General features: G+C 41.6%; 1 pseudogene; it reads right to left on the reverse strand.

Annotated features, from left to right (window-relative positions):
• Positions 1–2,266: 2,266 nt before the first annotated feature.
• Positions 2,267–5,535, reverse strand: LOC100758867 (annotated as a pseudogene).
• Between the last annotated feature and the right edge of the window lie 4,816 nt (positions 5,536–10,351).

The following is a 10,351-nucleotide window of genomic DNA, read 5'->3' on the forward strand; positions in this document are numbered from 1 at the left end:
CTAATATCTTTTCTCTTTAACATCGTTAGGATTTATGTTGCCCCCTTAGCTCTTCTGAGGTTAATGGTTTGTGTTTTTTGAGATGGGGTCCTTAAGGTAACAGTTCTTTAAAAGATTTTAGTATTTTTTTTTAGTGTGTGTGTGTGTGTGTGTGTGTGTGTGTGTGTGTGTGTGTGTGTGTGTGTGTGTGTGTGTGTGTGAGCATGTCTGCCTGCCATGGTGTAGTTTGGAGATCAGACTCCTTGTAGAAGTCAATTCTATCCTTTCACCCTCTGGGACCCCTCTCCCTTTCTCCTTTTTCTCTCCTCTCCTTCCCCCTCCTCTTTTACGCCCCCTCTCAACCAAGGACACTTGCTTAAGAGATCCAAGACTAGAACTCAAGCCCCGAGTTCTCTCTGTGGAATTTGACCGATCCTATTTTCTTGCAGTCAGTCCAGTATCATCTTTTTACTTTCTCTCTCTCTCTCTCTCTCTCTCTCTCTCTCTCTCTCTCTCTCTCTCTCTCTCTCTCTCTCTCTCTCTCTCTCTGAGACAGGGTTTCTCTGTGTAGCTTTGGAGCCTATCCTGGCACTCGCTTTGGAGACCAGGCTGGCCTCGAACTCCCAGAGATCCGCCTGCCTCTGCCTCCCGAGTGCTGGGATTAAAGGCAAGCGCCACCAACACCCGGCTTGACTTTCTCTTACCTGTTAAGAAACATAGATGTCAGAACTTCTTTGCAAACCATTTGGTTTTTGTTTTCCAATTTTACAGCTGAGTTCCTTTCTCTGGGACTCAAAAACCACATAACGAAAGATAAAATAATGTGTTTGTTTTATTCCTTCTCTTGGTGAAAGGTCTTGGCTTGTGGGATCAGTTAGCTTTACTTGGCAATTTGAGTAATCGGGAATTGATGACTTGAATGGTTTTAATATCTTTATCATTTTAATCTTTGCATGCAGAATTAAAGATGGCCATAAGTCATGGGTCACAGGCAAGAGAGTTTAATACATTTTTTTAAAACAAAACAAAAACAAAAGCAAAATAAACTGAAACAAAACAAAACACCAAATCAGAACAACAAAACAAACCAGTTAGAAGACAGTACTATGGGTACAATGGGAGCTTCAGGAAACCTCTGAGATCTGAGTTAAATCCCACCCAAGTGATGTAATCACTTGGCCATTTTGATCTCCATTTTATAATAATCATGCCCGCTTGGAAGGATTGTTTTACAAACTAAATGCAATGATATAAGGGAAGTTTCTCAAAAGCAACAGTTGCTATTATTTATTCCTTATTAGGATTATGGAGGATACTGGGTGTGGAGAAAGCACACTAACAGACTTTAGTCAGATCCTTGTCCCTCCTCATCCCTTTGCTCTTTAAAATGCCTCAGCAAGAGAATTGGTGTGTAAGTCTCAGAAGGAACTGGCAGGCTAGATGTTTGCTCCCTTTGGGCTGAAAGCTACAATGGTTGGTCTGTGAGTGAGCTCAGTGGTCAAGGGGATGATGGGTCCTGTGGTTAGGCCATCTAAGATACTCTCTAGCACTGAGCATTTAAGTTTCATTTTCAATGTCTATGAGATGAAGATGATGATAATTTTGTTCACTTAAGATTAGGTTAAAATGAAATATGAATCACCACATAGAAGTCAAAACATGCTGTTTCATCTTGGTCAAATGGGGAGGGTCCTGGAGTGAGTAGAGGGTGAACAGACTTTGCTGGGTCTCCTTGGACTCTGCCTTAACTTCCAACCATGACGAGTGTCTAGTAGTTTCTCTTCCATTTTAATTATATTTTCATTCTCTTTCCCTCCTCCCCCTACCCTTTTCCCCTCTCTTGTTTTATTTGAGACATGAAACCAAGGCTGGACTTGAATTTGATCCTCCTTGCCTCTTGGTGGGAGTACAGATGTGTGCTATCACGCCCTGCTCTTTATTTCTTAATTTTATTCATTTTGAGTATATGTGCGAGAGTTGTGTGGTATATGCCTCACAGTGCAGGTTTGCATACCCATGGCTGTGCAGAGGTCAGGGGAGGACATCTGGTGCCTGGTCTTTCACTCTCTGACTTATTCCCTGCAAGCAAAATCTCTCCCAACTCTGGATCTAGGCTGGTGTTCTAGGTCCAGTGATTCTCCTGTCTTTCCCCTGCCTTCCAGCACTGGCGTTACAAGTTTGTGTGACTACACTCAGCTTGGGTGGAGGCACTTAAATGCTGTGTATATCAGATTGTAGCAGAGACAACTCCAAAATGCACTTCTGGGTTCCTGCACAGCACCCTGTATTACAACAAGCCCAGCTTATATTCTACCATCAAGTGCAGCTCGCCCATCAGCTCATTTTGTAGTGGATCGTTAAGAATATCCTCAAAACCAATGGTCTCATCATTGCCCATCAAAACATACAGGGAGAGTTTTGCACTTGGAAGAATTGGAAGAATGAACCTGTGGCAGTGCCTTGAGTTCCATTTGTAACTTCAGTAAAACAAAAGACATGCAGATATTTGTACCAGGCTTTTCCTTTTAGGCCACCAACCAGCTCCCAAATAGTGACATACAGACTTATTACTAGTTTTGAATGCTCAGCCTTAGCTTAGCTCTTATTTTAATCTATTTCTCTGTATCTATGCTTTGCCTCGGGGCTCTTTACCTTTCATTCTTTCTGTGTATCTTACTTCCCTGATGTCTCCAGCGTCTGGCTGGCTGATCTGGCTGGCTGGGGCTGCCTGGTTTGTGGCCCCAGGCATGTCCCTTTCTTTCTTCCTCATTCTCTTCTTCTTGCCTTCTTTCCTATTTATTCTCTCTGCCTGCCAGCTCCACCTATCCCTCCCCTGCCTAGATATTAGCAGTTCATCTTTTTATTAGACCGTAGGCAGGCAGGGTGAAACAAATGCAACACATCTTTACATAATCAAACATGCAGGTTAAACAGATGCAACATACACAAATGTAACATGCTTTTACACAGTCGATGCAATATTCTGCAGCACAAACAAATGTAACACATTTTTGCCTAGTTAAATAGTCTACAACAGGTATTCCTCAGTGTGGAAAAGTTAATGTTTTCTTGGTTGAGCTTGAAATTTTTTTTTCTGATAATTCAGGAGGGTGATTGGGTAGAAGTTCATTTTTCACACAAGCAAAGCCTTTCTGGAGAAGGTCATCACTCGTGACAGAGCCAGTTCTGAGAGCTCTGTGAGTGGAATACTTTCTGCTGTGAGCCATGGCTTCTGGCTTCATTGTGGGCCTGATCTCCATGCTCCACTTTTCATGTTTTACGGGTGCTGGTGATTAGATTCAAGTCCTCATAGTGTTCCAACCCACGGAACCAACTCCCCAGTCCCTGGGTCTTCATTTTCTCCTTAAGGCTCTTAAGAACTAGGGGACTCTCTTCTTCTTCACCTCTCCTTTTCCTTGTGTCTCTCTCCCTATCTGTGTGTCTCTTTGTCTCTGTTTATCTGTCTCTCTCCATCTCTTTCTGTCTCTCTTTGTTACTCTCTTTGTTTCTTTCTCTTTCTCTGTTGCTCTGTCTCTGTCACACACACACACCCTCTCTCTTTCCCCCTTTTTAACCTTATCACACTCCTAACAAGCCCATCACTTCCTCCTTTCATCCTGTCTTGTACTCTGGAAATTGAACTACAGAGAAACCATTGAAGTTGTAGTAGGTCAGTGCAGTAGTGATGCTATCTATTCAAGGCAGGCTGACTCTGGGCATTGGACAAAGACTCACCCATAAGAGGGAAAGAAAGGTTCCCGAGCTAGGATATATAACCAGCAGAGAAGACAGAAGGGCATGGGATGGGATCCAGGAGGAGCTTGTGGAAATGACGATCACCATGGAATATAACAACTGTTTGGAGAAATTGTGAAGGTAACAAGGGGTTTAGGGAACAATAGCATATGTCTAGGTCTGACGATAGAGGAGTATAGGGACTTTAGGTAGCCAAATAATAAATTCTGCTAGTGACAGTCTAACAAGAGGACCAGGAGGAAACAGAAAAGTCACAAAGGGTTTACCATTCAGAGCTTTCAGAAGTCATACATGACACATTTCATGCCACCTCACTTAATCCCGAGAGCAACACCACTGGCAAGTACTATTATTAAATCACTTTCATATTAATCAAAAATTTTAAACAGCACATTGAAATTTTTGTCAAGATAATTTGATAATAATAAAGTAGACTCCATTTTGAATCAATAGAAAGGCATTTTGAATAGCTAACTTTTTAAAGCTCATATAGAAGTCAGTGTTAGAAGTCCTCATCTTTTTTAATCATTTTTTATTTGAATTAGAAACAAGATTGATTTACATGACAATCCTGGTTCACTTCTCCCTCCCATCCTCCCCTACCACCCCTCTAGAACTAAATCCCTACCTATCACATACCCTTTCCGAAGTCCTCATCTTATTTCATTCATTTTTATCATAGATAATTTGCTTTCGAATGAATCTGTGAAATAAATCCATTGATGAAAACAAGTTCATAAGAAAACTATGTAGCTACACAGCAGTGTAGCTAAGTGAATAAATAAATTGACAAAAGGCTAGGGCATGCTCATACACAATTATTGTGAAGCTAGAATCCCATGCACTGTAAATGCTAATCTTGATACAAACTAAGTTGTTTATTCAAATGAAGACTACATGGATAAAATAATCTTTTCCCTATAGAATGTATCCCTCTACACCATGACAATAATCACAACTCGTCTAACTTAGGGTTTCTATTGCTGTCACAAAACACTACGACCAAAAGCAACCTTGAAAGGAAAGGGTTTTGCAGCATGAGTTCTAATTAGTCTTAATAATAAAAACTCAAGAGTCACGTATCAGGGGGGTGAAATCTGAAAGATCAGAGAAGCAAATCCGCCAGCCACTAGAGTTCTTATCTCTATCAAGGCTCAGATTAAAGGGGCGATCCTGTCCTTGGACTGCATCTCCAGCCTGCATCCTCAGACTGCACTGCTCTTCAGACTGCTTCCTCAGACTGTCTGCTTTAGACTACTACCTCAGATTGCCACCTCAGATTGCTGCCTCAGACTGCAATGAGCTCCTGTCTCCTCCCATCTTATATTCTCCACTTCCCTAGTGCTGGGATTAAAGGCTTGTGATACCAAGTGCTAGGACCACCTTTGTGTGAGCTCTGTTTCTCTTTTAGACAGATTCAATCTCATGTAGCCTAGGGTGGCCTTGAACTCACAGAGATTCATCTGCCTCTGTCCCCCGAATGCTGGGATTAAAGGTGTGTCACCACTGCGTGGCCAGTATAGCTGACTAGTGTGGCTAGCTCTGCACTCTGATTCTCAGGCAAGCTTTATTTGTTAGATCATAAACAAAATATCACCACGGGGTTTATTTCATTTACACTTCTACACCAGAATCTATTGTTGAAGGACATTAGTACAGGAGCTCAAAGCAGTAACCTTGAGGCAGAAACTGAAGTAGAAGCCATGGAGGAATGCTACTTACTGGCTTTCTCCTCATAGTTTGCTCAGCCTGCTTTCTTATACCATCCAGGACTTCCTCCCCAGGAATGGTACCACCCATAGTGACCTGGGTCCTCCCACATCAATCACCAATCAAGAAAATGCTTCACAGGCTTGCCTATGGCCCAATCCTTTAGAGACATTTTCTCAATTAAGACACCTTTGATGAGGAAAGTACTTCTGTGTATGTTTATCTTATTGATTGTTGAATAAAATACTGTTTGGCCAATGAGGCAGCAAGTTAGGCAGGACTAGGAGTCAAAGAGGATTCTGGGAAATGTAGTAGAGAAGTGGTGATCCAGGCAGGAAGTGACATAGCAGGGAGACTCATATTTAAGTAAGGAGAAACAGGAAATGTCCCTTTTCCCCTCTGCTCTTCCTCCAGCGGTGCAATGTCATCCACCGGCAAGAGAGGGCGCCAGCAGAAGGCATCCTCTATAAGATAAGTCTTATGAAATATATAGATTTATGATAATTAAGACTGAGCTAGCAGATGAGAATCCTAGTCATTGGCCAAGCAGCTTTGAACCTAATACAAGTCTCTCTGTGTATTAATTTGGGCCCTAACTTGGGCGGGCGGCTGGCGTAAAGCACACATGTGGTGGTGGGGCTCAGCTGCTTTTGGCAGAAAGATTTATTGTGACACATCTTCTTCCCTGTTGGTTCCAGTTCATGTCAAGCTGACATAAAAACCAGCCAGCATGCAATCTTATCTAGATTCTTAGAAATATGGGCCAAAGGAGTTTCCCTAGACCTTTCAGGTGGCATATGGTTTAAAGAGTGCTTGCCAAAATTCTTTCGCCAAACCCCAATGAGTTCCTACTTATCATACATGGCAGCCTTCGTTAAGTCTCACTGGAATAGAGGCAGGCCATAGGATATCTACCAACTTAAAAAATTTGTTCAGATGGGGAGAGTCCACTATCCTTATAGGCTTCTTTTTAACTGAATCCTTCTAGAAATAATGGCATAGGTGTGGACTTTGAGAGCCCATTCCATATAGAGGAATACTCCCTGAGCCAACACACATGGGGGTGGGCCTAGGCCCTACCCCAAAGGATACAAAGACTCTGATGACACCTTATGGAAGGCCTCCCCATCCAGGGGGAGCAGAAGGATATGTGATAGGTAGGGTTTTAGTTGGGGTGGTGGTGGTAGGGGAGGACGGGTGGGAGAAGGGAACTGGGATTGTCATGTAAATTAATCCTGTTTCTAATTCAAATAAAAAGAAGTTGAACAAAAAAGAAATAATGGTTAGTATGACAAAGTGACGTCAGACTTGGCTGGAGGCCAGCAGAATATTTACCCATTAGTAGCATTCATTCCTCTAAGTCATCACTCTGTTATCACTTTCTCAAAGGAGGTCACACAGAGCTGTCTGCAGACCCTGGAGACCCGCAGGACAGTCTTTCCATCTGATCTCGTAGTTGTTAAGAATCAGCTCAACTTTGGCTCTTTTATAGATTCCACAGGCAATGTGTCATCTGAGTTTCTGCCCCTACAACCAAGATCATGAGAGCCATGTCTCTAGAATTTGCCTTTGCTTGGCTCCGTTGTCTCAACACTAATTCAATTAGATGTTTCTTTATTTTTCCCAAGTGTTCCCCAAAATGGTGCAGCCAAAAGGTAACTCACAGCTCTCTCAAAGTTTCCCTTTGGAGACAAGTTTCCACAGCTACACAGTTGATTTCAGTATGGGCAGAAACTTTCTCAGTCGCATCCCTCTACTGGCTAGTTCCACATAGTTTTCCTAGTATGGAGAGCTTGGGGCCTTCTTTGAGGCCCTTCCCATTTCTTTCTTAGACAACAGTATCAATTATTGTAGTATCCCACGCTAAGACAGAGTGGAGTGCATAGATGGATAGTCCTTTTCATTGGGATATCATTAAAGTCACATTCTTTTTGTTTAATTTGAAAAAATTTAATGAAATTATAATTACATCATTTCCCCCTCCTTCTCCCTCCGACCCCTGCCATACCTGCCTCTGCTCCCTCCCAATTCACAGTTTCCTCTTCTTTATCATTGTTGTTATGTATGCATGTAAATAAATAAATATACAGATGTAGCCTGTTGGGTCCAGTCAATATTGCTTGCTAACCACTTGGGGGCTAGCTACTCAGTGTTTGATAATTAATCATGGGGCACATCCCTGGGGAAGACTAATTTTCTCTCTCTCAAGCTATTAATTTCTTGGATCTCTTTATCTGTGGATGGGGCCCCATGAGATTCCTCCCATCTGTTAGGTGTCTGTTAACTGGTCTGGGAATCATTCATGTCTTGTTTAGGCAGCCATGTTGTGATTGCATGGGTGTAGCTTCCTTGTCACAGCTAGAAGGCACAATCTCACAGCAGACTTACTGGTCCTCTGGCTCTTATAATTTTTCCATCCCCTTTTCTGTGATGTTTCTTGAATGTTAGGTGCAGGAGTTGTGTTGGAGTTATATCTGTTGGGGTTGGGCAAGCCATAGACAGTTGTTCCTTGCCTTTTGAGCATCTCTAGCTTTTGATAATGGTCTCCAACTGCTGCAAAAAAAAAAAAAAAAAAAAAAAAAGTGTCTTCAATGAGGGGTGAGAACTACACTTACTGTGAGAGTAAAGATAAGTATGCCCAGTGAAATCGGAAAACATTCTTCAATAACTCTTTAACTGATAACCCAACATCAAAAGCTGAGACATATCCATAGTTAGCTGCTTCTAGAGCCCCTTACAGGGCATCCCGACAGCCTAACCTAGAGCAAAGATCTTTAATAGTTTCCTGTTGTCTGGTTCCAGAAAAAGAAGACTCAAGATGAGAAAGTTAGGATCTTATTCAACAGGGAACTTGGTGGAAGGTGAGGCTTATTTAGGATGGGGTTCATACTCAGTGTGTTCATTTTCTTCTGTGTTTCAGTAAATGGATGCAGTTCTTACACTAAGGAGAATATCACTCCCTCTCCCCCCAGAAGTTTTAATTGGGGCAGAGGGCAGATGAGCAGGAGAGCATGTGCTTAGTTAACATTCATTAAGCACCAAACGAAATTTAAAATGAAACAAAATCTGTGACACAGCAGCGCCATGACTATGAGTGTGCTGGCACTGAGCAGGACTCCCTCGGTCAGAGACCAGCCCCTTTGGAGCTTTTGGCAAAAGAGGAAGTAGGTTAAAAATAAGAAGAAAAAGAAAAAAAACTGATGAGGACAGAGAAATAGAGACAGGTTCAAAACATTTCTTTTTTCCCTTTATCTAAGGGTAGAAGGAAATACTAGTTTTTAAAAAGTCTCTAAACTCTTTTTTTTTTTTTTTTTTTTTAGGGCAATAGAGACGAAATCCTTAAACAACAACAAAAACCAACAAATGAAAATAACCTCAAGTTAACACTGTTGGGAGACTGTCAATTTGTGAGATTTCTAGACATAGTCTTAAGGTTTCTTTTCCATCCTCCTGGAGCATGAAAAAAAAAATTTCCTGGTTTTGTTTGCACCTGCCAATTCTTTCAAACCAAATTCTACTGTTTGATAAACCTGTGGAAACTCGAATACAAAAACAGCATAATAACATAGCTAAGGGCAAATTTGAGGAAGTTATCTGTCTTACTCATTGTTTGGATCTGGGAGAGACTAGAAGCATGAACCAGTGGAGGAATGGATGTTGTGTTGCAAGAATAGCATTAACAGGGAAGAAAGGTCACAAGATTGTTACCTAAGAAAGGGGAATCATCTGTGATGTCATCTAAGGCTTTGGCTTCCCTTCCCAGGCTAAGTGCTCAGCAAATGTTAGTTCTCAAGAAAGGATGCTAAGGGGAGGGGCAGCCTTGATTCCTGATTAAAGTGTTATTTCATAGCTTCCAGCAGGTGTGTGTGTGTGTGTGTGTGTGTGTATGTTTCTCTCTATGTATATACATATGTGTGTCTGTGTATCTCTCTGTGTGTCTGTCTGTCTGTCTATCTGTCTGTCCCTCCCTCCCTCCCCCTCCCTCCTCCCTCCCTCCCCCCTCTCTCTCTCTGTGTGTGTGTTGGTAGCAAACATTTTTGTTGGGGAAAGAGGCATCATAAATACTCAAATACTGGCCTGGAGAAGAGCGTAGTTTCTAAAGTCTAAAGTCCCTGCCATTCCTGCAAAAGGCCGCCCTCATTATAGAGTTACAGACCTTGCATTCTCTAAGAGATGTTGCCTTTCTAGATTCAGAAATCTAGGTAACAAACTTTTACTGCTAATTATCTTTTCTTACTAAGGTGTGTGTGTGTGTGTGTGTGTGTGTGTGTGTGTGTGTGTGTGTGTGTGAATCTGTGTGTTCAGTGCGTTTTCACAATAGTCCACTGGGCACTGGAGGAAGGGCACAGTATTAGAAAATACAGTTATTTTCCAAATGCTGGAGGAGTCATTTTTTTACAAAGAGCATTCTTAGGAATTCCTGGTGCTCTTCCAAGTTGGATAACCTGGACTTTGGAGATATTCCCATACCAGACAGCTCCATCCTTTCCATCGCCATACCAGACAGCTTTATTTGAGAAAGAAATTTGATTTTTCAATTCCAATATCAGATAACTAGTGTTCTTTTACATGAGAAAAGAACTCACTATCTGTTTGATATTGAAATTAAAAAATTAAACTAATTAAACTAATTCACAGTATCAGTGTCTTGTTATACAATTGTGGACTTTCCTGAAAGTGAATATGAATTCTAGAAATAATTTTTCTTTTTACTAGATAGGACAGTGACTCTCTTAATATCCCCCCTTTCTTCTTCTTTCAATAATAATTTTAAGCAGTATTATATGACATGTTTGTAAGGCTGGGGCTGCCCAATATGAACATAACCTTTATTTTGGAAATAGCATTATATGGGAGTTGTGAAAGAGGACTAGAGCTGATTCCTGCTACAGAAGGCTAAGCTTCT

Source organism: Cricetulus griseus, chromosome 2, assembly GCF_003668045.3.
Source record: "Cricetulus griseus strain 17A/GY chromosome 2, alternate assembly CriGri-PICRH-1.0, whole genome shotgun sequence".
In the NCBI taxonomy this organism is placed as follows: domain Eukaryota; kingdom Metazoa; phylum Chordata; class Mammalia; order Rodentia; family Cricetidae; genus Cricetulus; species Cricetulus griseus.